Source organism: Corvus cornix, chromosome 2 (assembly GCF_000738735.6).
Source record: "Corvus cornix cornix isolate S_Up_H32 chromosome 2, ASM73873v5, whole genome shotgun sequence".
In the NCBI taxonomy this organism is placed as follows: Eukaryota; Metazoa; Chordata; class Aves; order Passeriformes; family Corvidae; genus Corvus; species Corvus cornix.
Genome location: NC_046333.1, coordinates 144752046 through 144770617, shown reverse-complemented (window position 1 = coordinate 144770617; position 18572 = coordinate 144752046). Strand labels below are relative to the sequence as shown.

Sequence of the window (18572 nt, the reverse complement as noted above, 5' to 3'; positions counted from 1 at the left end):
GTGTACCATAATAGAACATCTACAGGGAGCTGGGACTAGAACTGTAATGAGGAGGGGAGAGAGAGAGGGAGAAGGAGAGGGAAGGAGACATCCTATGATATGCTGAGGTATTCTACTAATGAGTCAGCAAAGTCTTACAAATATTCCAGGACAGACCTGTATAGATTTGTATGAGCTGAATGACACATTAGGGGCCATAAACCCAAGAGTCTGAACATAAATCAATATATTTGCAAGGGCTGTGCTTGAGCTGAGGAGCCCAGCCTCTTCTCAGGACTTATTGGCTCAACCAGAGTGACTTATTTCTCTAGCAGAGCATGCCAACATGGCTGTATGACTTTTGGATTGAAGCTTGCAATAAAGAATACTGGGTGTGACAGCATATGTCAGTGAAGAGAGGCCTGAGGGGGACATGTGTGAGGAGCTGAGCTTTTGGCCTGGAAGTATGATTACTTACAAGAAAGTTCAATTTGTTTCTGTAATTCTGTGAGTAAACAGGGGAGTTTTAGTACATGGCAGAGATTTACTGGGAAAACCTGTGAACACATTGAATAACCAGCAATAGGATTTCACCAGCTAATGCTCTTCCTTGTCCTGTAACAGTAGTCCTTCAGAGCAGAGTTACAGCACTAGTTCTTTTCCTCTCTCTCTTTTTTTTTTTTTTTTTAATCTGAAGCTGTTGTTCTATATAAATATCACCATTACTACTTGTGGGAGCCATAGCAGATGATAAACATCCCAACTCAGATTTCTTCTTCACTGACTAAGAGTGATCCAGCCCTTTCCCCTCTCACCTGTTGAATTTTTAAGCACTGTATGCAGAGCTTGTAGACGAGAAAATTCCCCACACAGACCCACCTCCTTATTGATTTTGAGGCAATCTTCTGGTGGAGGGGGGATGGGAAGACATTATTTCAAACTGACAGCCAAAACCCACTGAATTCTCTTCCTTCTGTTACTTTTTTTCAGTGCTGCCATTGCAACCAGAGGGGAATGTGAGCACTTGCATGTCAGCTGTTTTTTGGGAAAGGACTGAATCCTCTTTAATTTTGGAAAGAAACAGGCACATCCCTCCAGGGGATGGTTTCACCTTCATGAAAGAAGGTGCCCATGTCATTTCCATTTCCTATGGGGAAGTATTTTCCCTGTGCTGCAACTCTCTAGAAAATTACAAATTCTTGTAACTTTCCTCATTCGTTGCATGGGGAACTTTAGGACAAAGATGCTTAGGTTTCTTTTCATAGTGAAAACCAACCACCAGAAAACAGGCATTGGTGACATGAAATGTAAAACTCCACAACAGAGCTATGCCTAAGTAATAGAATAAATTGGTTGTGAGGCAGAATCTGAACCTAGTTGTCCCAAATCCCAGCTAACACTATAGTTGCTGCACCAACTGCAGAAGCAAGGAAAGATCAGCATCAATCTTCCCACATCTGCTTATTGAAGAGTGCCTACATCTTCCCTCTTAGTGTGTGGAGATGGCCGCTGGTAGAGAAACATGGGTATAGATCAATCTTTGGTTCATATCAGCCCAGCTACCCTTGTGTCCCCAGGTAAGCACAGAAGCAGAGGTTTTAAGCAACTGTGTCAAAACCCGAGTCAGATGCCTGTGACATTATGGCAGTAGCAGCAGAAAGCACAAGAGTGTATGACACTGCAGTCACAATGAGAGCACCAGTCAGTGGAGGAGCAGATGTGATTTCAATCATATCAGTAACAGAGACAGGCAGTGTGGAGGCAGATGGGCCTCTGACTGAGTGAAGGCAGCCAGCTGCAAGATGGAAGATGCTGCTGCAAAGCTGGTGATGCAGATGCTACTGTGATGGGAGTAGTGGGAGGCTGCCCACTGCTGCGGCTGCCTCAGAGCAGTGGGCAGCCAGCGTTTAAGATGCAGCTGCAGGTGCTCTTTGCTCCTGAATTCCTAGTGGTCACCACTTGCTGAATGGGGACACGTGCTTTTACACAATAATTTCTGCAAATTATTGGGGTGTGGCAATGCATGCACTAAGATGAGACCAGGATTACATTTCTCAGTGATGATCAGCCTCCACCCCATTTCACAACAGCCTTTACAGACCGTAGGGGGTGGAAAAAGACAATAAAGAATTACTCTGAAAAATCCTACCTGTACCCCTTATGCTATTCTGTAACTGAGAGTATTTTATACCCCAGCCATCTCTGTAAAAGTGAACTCTTCTCAGCTGGAGGAGGCAGTGACTGTGGCACTTGCTGAAACCTTCTCCGTAGATTGGATTGCTCCCAGGTTTTCACCAGCTGAACATCTCCGTGCCCAGCCTAGGTCCTCTCTCAGTCTTGTGATAGTCCTCTGCTGAGACCAGGGATAGACTATTTCATCAGATAAGTAGTAGAAATTATGCAAGCCTTTCCCAAAGATGACAAAACATTCTGATAATTTGGGACGTATCAAGCAAAAAAAGACAATATTCAAAGCATGAAATCTTGTCATGAAGTAGTTTTTGTTCAGTGTCCTTTCTCAGAAACTATGCATTCAATAAGAGCATCTGGACTTGCACAATGAACACATATTATTCTGGTAGAAGACCAGCCTGAACACTGAAATACAAAGATTTGTGAAGCTGGAGGTAAACATGCTCTCCATGGGTCTTGAGATCTTGGTGAAGGAAGAGTGGATACTAGTCATGGTCCCTTACAAAGATATGCTTTGTTCATTTAAGATGAAGAATCTCAGTTCTCTTTGAAAAAAAGGTGATGTTTTCATTAGAACATCATCCATTAGAACTATTTGAGCATTTCTTAAAGTTATTTATAAGTCATTCTAGGCAAACATTCTGTTACAGTGCAGATACTGCAACATGATGTATCAGACAACAAGGCCAGTGGAAAGAAATATATATGGACCAATTCTTGATAGATGTTTCAGAGATGTTTATTTCTCCAGCCGCATGGCCGGAGCTCTGCTGAGGAACTGTCGCAATCACGGGACCCGAGGGTCCTTGCCCACACAGGGGAACACAAAACAACCAATGGGGAACGAGGCTGACCAGGAGCAGGGAAACCCCGTGTCTCCCCCCCAGGGCCCCTCTCCCAGGACCACATGGCAGGGGGGAAGGGACCCCGACACTTCACCCATTTATTTTTAACAAAAGAGATTTAAACTTAACATTGAAAACAACTGGATAAACATAACAAGAACAGTTTCAAAATAAAATAAGCCACCCTCCTGAGTCTTTAAATGTCCAAACAGATTCTTTGGAACATCTTAAGGCTGACAGAAGGGAGACAGGACTCTCTGGGCATGTTTTTTTGGGGAAACTGAGGCAGGAGAGAGTTTAATTTCTTCCCTCCCCCTTTTCATTCCCCCTTTGGCATCAGAGAGGAGTTGTAGGGAAAGGGAATTGTATAGGGAAGCCATGGGGTGAAAAACGGATTTGGAATACACTGGGGGTAATAGGATATAGGGTAAAAGGGAAAGGTGGGATTAGGAAAGGGAGACTGTAGGGGGGGCCTATAATGGAGATATTCTCTAACATGACTACAATTTTTAGCATATATACTGCCTTTTACAGGAACACCATGAGGCCCAGTGACCTCTGCTGCTTGTAACCCTTTTCTACCTTGCACTATTTTAACTCTACCACCTCGCCATCTCCCAAGCTTGGGATGTATTTTTCAGGGTTATTCTTTTTAATAGCAGTTCTATGAACGAATATGTCTTCTTGGTTGTCACATCTTGTTATAAAACCATAATTTTGTTTAACATTATACCATTTTACTATTCCTAAAACCTTAGCTATGGTGATTTTTTCCTTTTTCCGAGTGGCTGCTGTTTTCTGTCTTGCTGCATTTCTGCTTTCTCTTTTGCTTTCGCTCACTCCCGTGTTGGAATTGCCAGGGCTGCTGGGGCCGCCAGGGCTGCTCGTGCCTGCGCGCTCTTCCCAGGGTCACATTCGGGGCCGCGTGGGCCGGGCTGGGCAGCGCCGCTCAGCTCTCTGCGCTCCACTGCTTCTGCCCTCAGCTGTGCTGCCACTGCCTGAGGCTGCACCCACGTCTCAGCCAGGGCCCGAGCAATGACCTCCCCACACCCTGCTCCAGCGTGTGTTTCGGCTGGGTGCGGCTCCGCTCCACCGCCAGCGCCGCCAGCCACCGCCCACGCGCTGCCCCTCTTGGTTGGGCATTCACGGGGCTCGCTCCACCACGCACTGCGCGGGGCCGGGCGGGCACCGCCGGATCACCCCACTCCCACCACGCCTCGCTCCGTTGCCAACACTGCAGCTCGCGTGGCTCCACCCACACACGGGAACTGCCTCACTGCTGCTCGCAGAGCGCTCGGTGCACGTGGCCTGGGTCACACGGACTCTGAGGCACGCTTCCCTTTGCCAGGACACAGCTGACATTGCTCAGCAGTCTCGGTAATTAAATAATATTCACGAAGATATTCTTCCATCGGCATATATTTTGACTCAGAAATTAACTGTGTCCAAACGGTTTTCCAAAAGTCTTTGATAAGAATCAAATCCCAAGAAACATAGAAAAAGTTCTTAAATAGCCATGCCAGGAAGTGTTTCAGTTCCTTTTGAGCTTGAATTAAGCTAAAATTTACAAATCATTGTTCAAGAATCTTTTCAAGTTTAAGATAAATGTCCATATGCAGCTTGGAGAGCCAAGAGTCTTTCCACGGTTCCTCCATAATTTATATATGGAATAGCAAAACAAAAACAAGAAGAGGAATCCAGAGTTTACTCACAAATCAGTCCCTGTCCTTAGGGATCGGGGATCGTTCTGCTCACATTAACCACCATTTTTACAGTGGGGATACTGCAACACGCGTATCAGACAACGAGGCCCATGGAAAAGAACTATATATGGACCGGTTCTTGATAGATGTTTCAGAGATGTTTATTTCTCCAGCTGCATGGCCGGACCTCTGCCGAGGAACTGCTCAATCACGGAACCCGAGGGTCCTTGCCCGCGCAGGGGAACACAAACCAACCAATGGGGAACGAGGCTGACCAGGAGCAGGGAAACCCCGTCTCTCTCCCCTCAGGGCCCCTCTCCCAGGACCCCACGGCAGGGGGGAGGGCCCCAACAACATTCCCAAACTGAGTGTGCAGATGATGAAGACTGAATCTTAGCCCTTGAGAAGTAACTTGATTCCTCTTAGTTACACTGTGATAATTGATATGACAAGCTCCAAATTTCTTCCTTTCCCTCTTTTTTTTCCCCCTTCATTTCTAACTGTAATTTCTATTCAAATGAAATCTTAAATATTCTGCCCTGACCTTTGCTGGAAGGAATTTAATTACCTATGGAGTTTACATAAATTATATGGCCTGTTTGTTTAAGATTAATACTACACAGAGATCAATAGAGCCATGGAACATCAGTATAAAATGGCTTCTTGCAAATGCCACCAAAGGTCACAAAATTCTTTCCAGTAAAAGGGGATGAGAGACATGGTGTGGCACATTCCTGTCGTCAGTCCAGTGTATGTCACTGCTGCTGCCTCTGCAGCCACTCAGGGATGATTTATCAGCTGTTAGAGGACATTTGGTACAAACACACTATAAGAACCAGCTGAGGAAAAATTAATTGGATGCAGTGATGACTACAATTCATCATTCTCAAAAAAATGGCTCAAAAAGTGAGAGAAGGATGATACATTGACCATAGCTCAGATAAACTGCTTTTCATAATACTCTTTGGAAACAACCTCTTGCTTCAACAGATGCAATGCCAGTTTCCCTGTGGAAAAGGCAGCTCCTATTTTTGGTTTATGAGATGGAGAGGACACACAGAGTATGCATAGTCAAAAGATTCATTAGAAATTACATGCTTGTAGCTTGGTAGAGCTGATTTCTGTGTGCCCTAGGTATGTTTACCAGCAAATTTGAGTTTATCCTCATATTAGGTTGACAGAATTAATGCAGTAAAAGTGCAACACAGTCAACACTTCCTGGCTGATCAAGGCTAGATGGAATGCCAAGAAAATTTTTCCCCATGTTAAAAAGAAAAGTTAAGATAACAGAGAAGAGAGAAACAGACAGTATCCTACTGATAGAGCAGTGATATGAAATGAGGTATTGGGTTTGAATGGCCAGGTTTTGGTAGTGGGGGCTATGGACACCACTGCTGTAAGAAGCTGCCAGAAACTTCCTCCGTGTCTGTCAGAGCCAATCCCTGGCAGCTCCAAGACAGACATGCTGCTGGTCAAGGCTGGGCCTTGCTGGTTAAGTTAGAAATGATGGAAACACCTCTGTCATAACATACTTAAGAAGAAAAAAAGGTATTGTGCAAATGTAATTGCAGCCAGAGAAGAGTGAGGTGAGATCATGTGAGAGGAACAACTCTGCAGACACCAGGGTCAGTGGAGAAGGAGGGGCAGGAGATGCTCCAGGCACCAGAGCTGAGATTCCCCTGCAGCCCGTGGTGAAGACCATGGTGAGGCAGCTGTACCCCTGCAGCCCATGGACATCCCCAGGGATGCAGATATCCACCTGCAGCCCATGGAGGCGTCCCACAGCAGAGCAGGGGGATGCCTGAGAGGAGGCCGTGACCCCATGGGAGGTCCATGGCAGGGACCTGCAGACAAATGGAGAGAGGACCCCACACTAGAGCAGGTTTCCTGGTAGGAATTGTGACCCTGGGGGGACCCACACAGTAGCAGCCTGTTCCTGCAGGACTGCACCCCTTGGAAGAGTGACCCACATTGCAGCAGTTTGTGGAGGACTGTTGCTTGTGGGATGGACTCGTTGCAGCAGTTTGTGGAGGACTGTCTCCCATGGGAGGAACCCCATGCTGGAGCATGGAAAGGACTCTTCTCCCTAAGCACTGGCAGGAACAACCTGTGATGAACTGACTGTAAACCCCATTCCCATCTCCCTGTACTGCTGGGGGAGAAGGTAGGGGTGGGAAGGAGGGAGGGATAGGGTGAAAGTGGTTTTAAGGTCTTATTTTACTTCTCATTATCGTGCTCTGATTTTGCTAGTCATAAATTCAATTAATATCCCCAATTCAAGTCTGTTTTGCCTGTGATGGTATTTAGTGAGTGATCTCTCCTGGTCCTTGTCTTAACCCCTGAACCCTTAGTTATATTTTCTCTCCCCTGTTGCAGAGGGGAGTGATAGAGAGGTTTTGGTGGGTGCCTGGCATCCAGACAGGGTTAACCCACTACAGCCTCCAAAGACTGTACTACACCTGAGTCAAACCATAGAGTTCAACCTCAGTTTTCCACTGAGAAACCTCTGATTTTGACAAAAAATGGCCATATTCAGGCCCTCACCAGAGCTCAGCACCAGATGCTAAAGCTTTTGCTAATGTTGCTAATGTGAGGAGAGATTTTCACAAGTGTTCACAAACTAGCAGCTCCCACTGTGACAGATTTTGAAAAAGACCGGTAATCAGTGTACACAGTTCTTAGGACTTCTAACCAGTTAGCTCTGTGCCAAAATAGGAACTGAGCTTTTATGAAAATCAGCTCATCACTGTGGTAATTAGCAGTAATCTGAAAGAGGCAGGCAGAAAGATTTTAACTTGACTTTGAGAGCTGCAGGCTGTAGTTCCTGTCTCTGAAAGAGGGGAAAAAGCAGAGTGGTACCCTCGTTTGTAGAATGTGATGGAATTCTCTGGTGACAACCATATTTTGGGTCCTGGTGTGAATGTCTTTCTCAGCTCTACTTGGGACAAACTTCTACTGGGAAGTGAGACTTACCAGTTTTATCCCCAGGGTATGAAGTTTTGGGGCTATAATAAACATAGATTTTAAAGCAACTGGAAAAGTTGGTTTTATTGCATTTCTTCATGATAGAGCACAAAAGCACTTGACCAAGGACTTCTGTTCCACAAAGCAGTACTGCACACAATTTCATACATAGGAAGATGACTTGAAGCTATACAGTCTGGAGCTTCATTCAGAGTATGGTTGGATTCAGGCCCTTGGTTTGATCCACTGTGGAGAAGAGGCTCAGAAGATGAATTGAAGTGGGATAAAACTTGGATGTTTAAAAGGCCCCAAAAGCCAAGCAGAGTTTTGATGTGGAATTATGCTCTGAACAACATTAGCAGTATTAGCAATTTTTAATTACTATGTGAGCGTCTTTCAGCAAGCCCATAGTCAGAACACCATGCTGAGGGTGCATTCAAACAGAAATGATACATTCAGGGTAATAAAACTCCCATTGTTTCTATGTACTATAATAAAGCCTGTAAACCACAGATGTGATCAAGACCATATTTTGCAGAGCAGTGCACATACAAGCAGGATGAGACAGGATTTCCTCTGCTCACAGACCACAAGAGAGGGAGGGAGAAGGTGAAGATGAGGGAAAGGGACTTCTCCCCATGCCCAGCTTGGCAGTAGCAGAGCCCAACTCTGCCTTCTTGCTCACAGCCCTGCAGAGTGGGAAGTACTTCCCACAAGTACCAACTGCAGCTCAGATGGATGTTTTACGTTCCAGTTATAAAAGGAGGCCTTAATGGGCAGCCCTCTTTGCTGGCTTGGAGCCTAGAGGTGTCAGAAGAGGTCTGTCCACTTACACGAGCAGATGTGCACACTTACAGTGTGTTTGGGATTGTACCAACCAGGATAGGCTGCACCTGGTCCCTTGTACAGGGACAACAGGAAATGATCTACCAATGTCTGTCAAGCAACAGGGGACACTGATTTCTGGTGTAAAACTGCAGTTCATATAATTAACTAATGAGAACATCTTTGAGTTTTTCACCTATTTCCCATTTGGCATTGTTGATAGTGTAGGTTAAGCTGAACATGAAACCTTCCATGTACCTTCTGTGCCACTGCCAAACTTTTACTGGTATTACCAGCCCTGAGGCGGGCTGCTAACACTTGGGCTTCACAACAGATCTGTGTGAATTTCTACCTTTTTGTTATCAACTGACAAGTGACAATTATACTAATACCAGCCCATTTGGACACAGACAGAGGCGAAATCTCCCAGAAGCCTGGAGATAAGTGCCATTTGGTGAGTGGACTTGTGTTAGAGCATCCCACTCACTTGCCAGGAGGCATGTCCATACCTTCAGTCTCATCTCTGAAGGCCTCATGGCCAACACTGAATTTTGAGCGAGTCTTTGGCTGGTTTTGTGCTTTAAGGGAGAGGATGGGGGTATAGGATAAGAAACATCATCCTTGGTGTAACAGCAGAGCATTGTAGCTCAGCAGCTCAGCCCTGAGCTTCTGCACTTCTTTCTTTTTTTTCTTTTTTCTTTTTTTTTTTTTTTCTTCCTAGGACAAGACCATGATGGGGAACAAAAGGTCTTATCAAGAGATTGCAGTGGTAGCAACACAGGACTTTAATTCAGGAGGGTGTATCTACATCCCTTTTATTCCCTTAGGGACTATGCTACTGTGAAAGACCCAGAAAAGGTCCACACAACTATGTCAAACACTGCTTCCAGTACAACTTTAAATTAAAAGTTTGAGTATACAATTACATGATGACCTATAAGAGAGGAGTAAGAGGGGGTTACTGGTTCATTTCTCTTATGGGTCAGGATACCACCACCAGAGATATTAAAGCAGTTTATAGGATGTATGATTCATTCTACAGAGGAAGGAACACACTTGAAAATCAAACTAAAATGATGATGCAAACAGCGTTACAACAAGTTTTTATCTGTGCATGTGACATCAGTGCAAATCTATGCAAAAAAAAATCAACATCTCAGCTTGGCCCCTTTAGGCATTTCTAAATATTCTCGATTAATACCCAATAATTGAAAATCTTAAATACTTGAAAATGTATTAAAGACATTATCATTTTTAGCATAGTAAAAATTAAAACCAGCTTTGAACATAAAGCATATTTTACCACATCTATCCTTAGCTATGATTACAAATTCTCCTCATTCCTTCACCAATAATTTCAAGTATTAGCCTGAGGCAAAACCTTTTTGGCATTCTCCTTATATTACCCATCACAGGATATGTCAATTTTAGTACCTAGGTCCTTTCATGTGCCTTTCCTTGAGGTGAAATCCTTAGCTATGAAGGGGCTGTGGCACTTCACCCTGTTTTCCAATGATCTTCATGCGATTCCAGCCTGTAACCAAGCAGAGCAAATGTTTACGCACAGAGCCGAAACAAATCAGCCCTGATGCCACCACTGAGAACTGAGTGACCTTTGGCAGAGGAATCCGGCTTCCAAGGTTCAGCAGGCAATGAGGATTAATTTTATGGTCTGGACAGAGTCCTGAATTCCAAGCATAGAAATTGGATGTTTGTAATAAGCTATTTACAGTTGCAGTTCTATTATTTTTATTGGTCCTCAAGGACCCACAAACAATGCTGCACATTTTGGTCACCGTCTCCTAACTCATTGTGTATTCACTGTCTCCATAAATAGATATTGCTTGTTGGACAGCATCCTCCATATCTCTCTCTCTCAAAGCAAGGAGCCATTGGGCTAAGAATTGCAAAGGCTGAGAGTGAAAGAAGATAAGTAGTAGAAATTTTTTCTCAGCTCCCACATGGAGTGGCTATAACTCTGTCACCAGAGGAAAATTTGGGAACTATAGGAACAACCACAGCATTTTTAGTAACACATATTTTCAGAACGTCCAAAAGAGGAAAATTCTGTCAGAGTTTAGAGGATAAAACACCGTGATGAAATCTTTTCATAGTGTTGCTATCAAAGCTTTCCTCTCTTCTCCCTGGTACCTGAATACCACAGACAGGATATTCAGCACATTTTATCTTTGCTTGCAGTTTCCATCTAATGTATGAAGCCCAGGCAAAGCTGTATGGACAACTCGTTCTAGATAGATATAAAAGGTATGTTGGTGTATGAAGTAAGAGTAATTTTTCCTGTACACCCAGCCTAAAAGCTGCAGAGTGAGGGCCTGCAGAGGCACAGTTCTGGAGTCTTGGCTGAAGTTGACATAATAAACCTGAACTCTGCCAGGCACCATTCTAGGATCATTCAGCTTTTCTTCCTCCATGAATCTGTAGAATCTTCCAAATGCTCAGTACAGGCAGTACAGATTTATCAAGCATGAGGTTGGGAAGCTTCATATACAAGGAGTGTCTTGGGTCCACTGCAGTTTGAGCAGCAAATATGGTCCATATACTGCTCTTTGAAACTCTTTTCATGAACTGGTCTCACAAAGTGACTGATAGATGTATTTTACTGTAATAATGTTAACTAAACGTTAAAGCAAAAATGGACAAGGACTGCAGCAAAAACCAGCAGAGAAATCACACATTAAATTAGAAAGGGAATTTTTTTTTAATTCCCCCCCCCCCACACACACACAATTTCCTATTAAATCACCAGGGACACTAAGCAAGAACTGGGACGGGTGGAGGAGTTGCTGTATACTCCGGTCCAAATTTGTGTCATCATTAAACTGATATTATCAGTATAATATCTTCTTGGAAAAAATACAGGAGTGAAGGGAAAGAAACAGCATGGGAAGGGAAGAGTCCAGACCCTCAGTCAGTAGTGTTCAGAGGAGAAGACATAGAATCCCACAGTCAGTTATTAACCAAGATCAATATTTATGGAACAGAGAATCATTTTAAGTGTACATTATTCATGTAGAGACTTGTAATGAGCACTTCATGCTTGAATAGAGAATGTATATACTGGGATAATTTTAATAAGAAAGCTCATAGGAAACAGGATATATCTCCTCGGAAATGGTCTGTGTGTCTGTCTCTCACTCTTGCTCCCATTGAATCAGTCAATATTTTCCACCATTACAATTCATAATCAGAAATATCCTTCAGCTGGAAGTTGGTAAGAATGGAATGAGATGTTTTAGACTTTGGTTTTGAAGCTCATATTTATGCAAACTGAATCCAGATTGTGGATTTTTCTTGAAAAATGGTAATGTAACCTAAATTATGTGAGGAACTCCAGCTATCCATTCCACATACCCAAACAGACAGAGGCCACTGCTGGGAGCATTCTCATTGCTCAGTTTGATGAAGTTGATTCCTTCATGAATCCTTCCTCCACTTGCTTCGTGAATCCTTCCTCCTCCCGGAGTGTGTATCAAGGATAAGGATGTGATAAACACTCTTAAACTAGGAAATGACAGCTTTGCTGTGACAACTGCTGAAGACACAAGTGGCTGGGTTATATGACTGCAACATATGAGCCCTTGCATTTGGGATTTGGCTTGTATTCCACACATTCATACAGCATCAGTCATTCACTGAGAGCCTGCTCTTTATGCTGTTGCTCTCACACACACAGAAGAGTATCACAGTATGCTGAGTCAGGCTTTAAAGGAATTTAGGCATATAAAGATGCTGAATGGCTTCTAATAGGATTTCCAAATATGCCTAAGCACACAACTTCTGAAAGGCACCTCTGAAAACCCCATAAAGCAACTATGTGCCCCTTAAAAGTGCTTGAAAACCTTATAATTGAAAGCAAGTAAATTTCTTGCACTCTTTACCTGTGATTTTCAACAGGGGCTGAAGAGCTTTAAGTGTTCTGGACTCTTTAGTTTTGTGTCCTTTGAAAATCCCAGCCTAAGACCTTATCCATTGCCAACAACATCAAAGAGAGGAAGCTCAGCAAAGTGATTTAGAAGTTTAGAAGTACTCTAAATCAATCCAAAACATGTCACATGCTGGGTGACGTCTGCTATTGATCAAAGGGACAGGACAAGTCAAGTCAAGGAAACATGATTGGGAAAATAATAAAACGGGCCCAGTGAATGTTTCAAGGTTTTTCTTAGCTTGAACGATACCACTAAAGTGCACTGCTGGCCAAGAGGTGATCATCTGTGGGATAGTCCCTGGACAAAGAGGAGACATGGTACATTAGAGAGACAGTAAAAATGAATTTCCCTCCTCATGACCTTTTTTTCAATCTACAGTTTATTTATGTTCTTAACATTAAGACTACACACAACTAATTCCTTTCTGACAGATGATACATTGCTTACATAGCACAGTAGATTGGTACTGTGTAAGGACCTGGCAAAGAAGTTGGTGTTTCTGTGAAAAAGCTGTGGGAGATACTGTCAGCTCGCAGACCTGCTTATGAGATTAGGTAGCCTGGAAAGTGCAGAGAAGTTGGGAGATTTGCTTCCAGGACAGGGCTCTTCTCAAAAAGAACCATCTATAGGGATATCCATCTTACCTAGAGGAAGCTTTTTCCCTGGTGCTACTGAAGACACCGTCTGTCTCGAAGGTCAACTATTGTTTTATGCATGCTGGGTAGAGTTGTGTTGCTTTTTCTGTCAGAACTGAAAATCTGGTTGAGAAACATCTTACTGGCACAATTTGTGAAGGCCACCCACACATCCCTGTAACTTAAACCTCTGTACTTAACATAGGGGTAACGTGTCTCCCCAGGGAAGAGGAGGGAAGGATTATGTTGCAGAGTTACAGACATCTGCAGAGAAGGACGCATATGAAGCGTGTATGTTTTACAGAAGGAGCTCAGGAGAGGGGGAGAGAAAAGCTCTTTTTTGCCTGGAAGGATGGATGTTCATGCTCCAGGGTCAGATGAGGAAGGGGATGATGCGAGTTCGTGACTGAGAAAGGTGAGATGAATAAGGACCGAAAGTCTCTTGGTATGATGTGACTGCAGGCTGTGCTGGAGATTCCTCCCCTCATAAAGGGCTGTGGGCTGAACAACATTATCCTGCACTGCAAGTGAGGCCAAACCAACAGCCCCCCTGCCTCAAGTCAATGTCTTCTCCTTGGATGCAGATTGTAGCCAAACTGATCAGTTTGCACAATTGCTTCCTTTTTTTTTTTTTTTTCTTTTTTTTAATAACATGAAGCAGTTAATGAATTTAAAAATAACAGCCTTAAAGCTGATCCAAGCTACTCCACTGCAGCTGTAAGAAAAACTACACTGGTCCAGCTGGCCTACTGCAGAATAACTCAAGACAGCTGGAGACATGGTTAAAGGAACCTAGTCCTCCACAGCTGGGATGCCTAATGAAAAAGTATCGTGTGACGATCTCAGAGAATTGCTACTACAGAGGAAAGAAACCCTGGAGACAAGGGAAAGATAGTCTTAGAGAGGTGTAAAATTCTCACAGTCAGCCAGAGAAAGTAGTTGTATGTGCAGGAGAGCCAGCTCAGCCTGGCTTGCTATGGATTTGTGCCTGTGGTGGATTCGTGGCTGTCTGATCTGAAACAGATGCCAAACGACGCTTTTATCAAAGTCAGGGAATTAAAAATCTTTCTCTCCCAGAAGGATTCTCTTCTGAGTCTTTCCCCCAGTGAATGGATTAATAGTCTCCATCTCTCTCCTACCTGCCTGTCTGAGACTTGCAGGAATTTGCTACTGCTTTGTGTGACTGAAATGAAAAGAGCTAGTGGGTTAAAAATGCATCAGATTGAGGAAGAATACACACAAAGACAGAACGTGATCCACTTCTTTAGGAAAACATGCTGAAAATGTAGCTGAAGTGGAACATGCCATCTCCACAATGTATAATGTCTTCAGCCCCTGAATTTTCTTCCTGGTCTGGAAATTTTTTTTGTTATATAAGGAGTGGAAGGACAGATCTATGCATTAAGGGCACTGAGGGCTTACAGCTGTCAAAAACAAACCCGTTATTTTCAGCTACTCTAAAGAGCTCTGGATAAGTGCAATCCTGCAATTACTTAGGGCCTGCCTGCCCTAAGTAATAGGAGTTTCACTGGCTTGCATCAGCCAGCCTCTGGCTCTTCTTATGCTAACCAGGCCAGCATTATTGTATTACATTTAATGGATCTCCTTATGTCATTCCATCCTTGCTTCCTTTTTCTGATCCATGTGCTTTCCCTCCCTCCCATCACCTCTTCCTCATCTCAGCTGGAGTATGCATACGTGTTCCTCTCCCCCTGTACCAGACACCACTGCAGTGCAGTGCTTATGATTACAAATCATCTCATTAAAGCCAGACAGCCACTCAGCTGGATGCAAATTACTGACCTCCTCCATTTATGAATGTCAGATTTTTCAGGGTGGGAAGGGAGGGAGGAGCAGGGTGGAAAGTGCTCCATTAAATGGTATCCATCAACCCTATCACATTTATAAGCTAATAAAAAGGCTAAAATGAAGTTCATTGGGACTGGCTGGATCTAGTAGTACCAGCTGGTTCTATGAAATATTAGTAGAAACTAGACATGTCTCTGTGTTGGAGTCAGTTAGGTGCAAGGATGATACTCTTATTGATAAGTTACTGCCCTGTCCATTCTTCTGAGTGACATCTTCAATTTTCCTTCTGGTAGTGTTAATCCTCCTCTGTATGTGACAAGACAAGTCTAAAACACAGGAGATTCTACTACTGAAGAATAAAGACACATATTTTACAGGGGATCAAAAAGCCTCAGCTTGTGGGTCACACCTACCATTTTGACCTTGTCCCAGCATCTGTGAACTTTGCTACCTTTGTGAAATTCAAAGGCAGAGCTTTGGCTTTAACTGGTGGAGGGAGACATGTCAGGGAAGGTGTGGAATCTGAACCCTGAGAAAAAAAATGCAAACTGTAATGAAGAGTTCAGACAATGCAAATGCTGCTTAGCAGCATGGCAGAAGAGCTTGATTCAGGCAGTCTGGATGATGAAGGTTTTCCCATTTTGGTGGCTTCTCAGTTCAGTAGGTTCCTGAAATTACTTTGAATTAGGAATAAATGTGTGCTAAAAAAATCTGCTGTTTGCTGGGATACCGAGGTACCCTGGACATTCATATATCAAGGCAATTAGCTCAGCAGATCCAGACAGATAGGAAACCAACAGAAAAGCCAAATAATAAACAGGCCTGCACTAATCTCAAAGATCTACAGATGGTCCTTTCAGGTTGCATGAGCACTACAGCATTAGAGGGAAGGAAAGTGTACCAAATGACGTCTGTCCTAGGGCTGAGCAGATCATTTCCCTCCACGTTAATATCAATTAAGCACTTCTCACCAACACTGAGAAACATTCTCATCTAGCCTGGGCCAACCAGTCAGGGTGCTGGGGGTCTCTGCAATTACTGGGAAGTACAAACTGTAAAAGAGAACAAAAACAACTAAAGGAGGAGATCTCTTTGAGATGCCGCAAACAAAGAGTTTCAGAAAGACAGAAATATACACCATGAAATTTTTGTTCTTCTACGAATGTCTCCTCCCAAGATAATGGCCAGTCACAAGCTTTTAGAGACAAGAATAAATGCACTAGAACATATCCCTTGGCAGAGCCAGGCAGATGCAATGATAAATTAGCTGGCGGGTGGAAGACTACCTACTGTGCAGAGAACAGGTTGTCAAACAGATTCATTTATGGCTGTGAGAGTGATCAGTTGGGTTCTGAGCGGTTAGTGGAAATAATTATATCACATATAAACAGCATGTTTCTTACAAAGAACAGATATGCCATTGACTAGGTAGCAGAAGCACAACTTGTCATTGAGCAAACATACACGCAATAAATTTGAAGCTTAAAATCAAATCCTTTAGATTTCCCCAAAAGAAATCGGTTCAGAGGAGAGCTCAAGCATAAGCAATGTCAGTCAAAAAGGTAGCAGTTGCAATGAAAGGCTGGCAAGTGGTTTCTAGCAATATATTTGTTTGTTTCACCCAGAGGGGACAAGAGCCAAATGAGTCTTCAAAAAACAGTAGCTATTGCACACACAGACATCCATTCGCCAAGTGTCATGCTGCATAACTGCTTACAGCCAAAAAATATCCATTACTACAGTGAACAGATGTGAGCAAGAATAACAGGAAAGGAGAGCTGCTAAGAGAAGTTCTGCAGTGATATTCAGAATAATTCAAAGTACAGTAACACAGGCAGGGAATCTCTCCAGGCAACAGTAAACTAGCCGTATCCTCACAAAGCATTTATATTATTCCCACTTTTTTTGACAACTGCTGGCATTTAAAACCATCTTTCAGGAGCAGATTGATGGAGTTGGTACCCCTGCAAAGATGAACAGAGGCGGAGAAGGAGATAAACATCCCTTGAGCTGTAGAAGGGTAGACAGCAGATAACATGGCAATCTGCACTGCCTTATGGTTCTGTCCTGGCTTGGTGTGCTGGCCTCAAGGCAAACAGTCAGTCTGGGAAGAAGCAAAAAATGGATAGGGAAGCATAGAACTGGTAGATCATAAACATTTTGGTGTTTGGCAGTGATGGAACACCTGACTTTTTGGAGAAGATAGAGAATCTATTTGTCTAGGTTAGGCACAGGAATCCCACAACCCTTTTTGGTCCTCAAAATCTCTCATCTAAGAAAAAGATGGTTATTAAGTACTTTGAAAATTAGACATGTGCAAAAAAGATTTATGTGAAGAACGGCTGGTTTGAGGCAGCCTGTAGAAGAGGTTGAAGAGTTTTACTCCTCTTCTGACTTAGCAAGCTAATTTTCACAACAGAAAATTACGGTTAAAATGTAATGCCAATAATCATATGAATAAGCCTGTAGTCTAGCAAGTGTTCACTCTCTCCTTTATTTTTTCTCCAAGGACAGCCAAAGAAGTCAGACTCTACCTAAGCTACTAGCTGGCCCCATCAGCAGAGTGTGTGTGCTACATCCAGTGACTGTGTCAAGGAAAATCTATTAAACTGACAGTAACAAATACCCAACTCTCCCCCTTCCAAGGAGACTATAGTCAGCCTTGCTGGTGTTCTCTTTTGTCCCAGGAATTCTTGAATCCTATGCGCTACAGCTGCACAGCTTCAGTGAGAGCTCTGGAGGATAGCCCAAATCCAGCTTGGTAATTGGGGATAATTAACAGCATTTCCCCAGTCAGAGGAGGGACTTTGAACCTGGACCACTGACATCCTGCCTTAGTGTTTCAGCCACTGACTACTGTGCAAAGCGTGGCTGAGGAAAAAAGGTTGTGGAGTGACAATAAGAAATTAGCCACCATTTCAGAGGAAACAAGCAGGACTTGTTAGGGTCTCAAAAAAATGAATGCAAGCATTTACCTTTGGGGTAGTGTCCCAGCTTTGGATTGGGAGTGAGGACCCTGGAGATATGCATCTTGCCTCTGCCCACCCAGGCCCTGCAGTTCTCTCTCTCCTGGTTATCTCTCAGCTACACACTGTAGTTCCCTGCTTAGGCTACAACCTGCTTTGAATCCCACTCTAAGCACATAATCTCCCTGTGAGCTGTGTACTGAGCTGCAGTGATTGCCTTATGGTACAACACTGGGCACACAAGGTGGTCACTGGACCTTACCAGGCTACTGAAAGTGGTCTCTGATGACAAAGCAAATTGAGCTATGTCCCACACAGGTCAAGAGCTTGAACCACTGGTCTCCACATGTGCATACAGATGCATATTTTTATGAGACAAAACTTTTCTGTTTTAACTCTTCTTCAACAAATGCCTCTAGGTAAAAGGGAGCATTCCCACCAAATGCTGACCTAATAAAAGATGTGGTCCCTGACTGAATAATTTTGCAGAAAGAAGAAACTCATAAAATCACATAGTGCTCACTTTGGCCCAAATTTTTTCATGCTGTATCAGTCATTTACTATTCATTACCAGGGCAATTCTCCCACTGAAGTCAGTGAACTAGAAAAGAACATGCTCTCCATGAGCATCTAGAATACATTTAACCAAGAACAGACAAAGTAAAAGAGGGGGGGAATCTACATATTTTCCAAATGGTTTGAATGA

General features: G+C 43.5%; 1 long non-coding RNA gene across 3 annotated transcripts in view; it reads right to left on the bottom strand.

The window, feature by feature from the left end:
* LOC120409835 overlaps positions 1–17974 on the bottom strand; it is a 137380-nt gene extending 119406 nt beyond the window's left edge. For all 3 annotated transcript variants that reach the window (XR_005601654.1, XR_005601655.1, XR_005601656.1), the window contains exon 1: positions 17876–17974. This is a non-coding gene — a long non-coding RNA (uncharacterized LOC120409835). The remainder of the gene's footprint in view (positions 1–17875) is intronic.
* Positions 17975–18572: the final 598 nt, after the last annotated feature.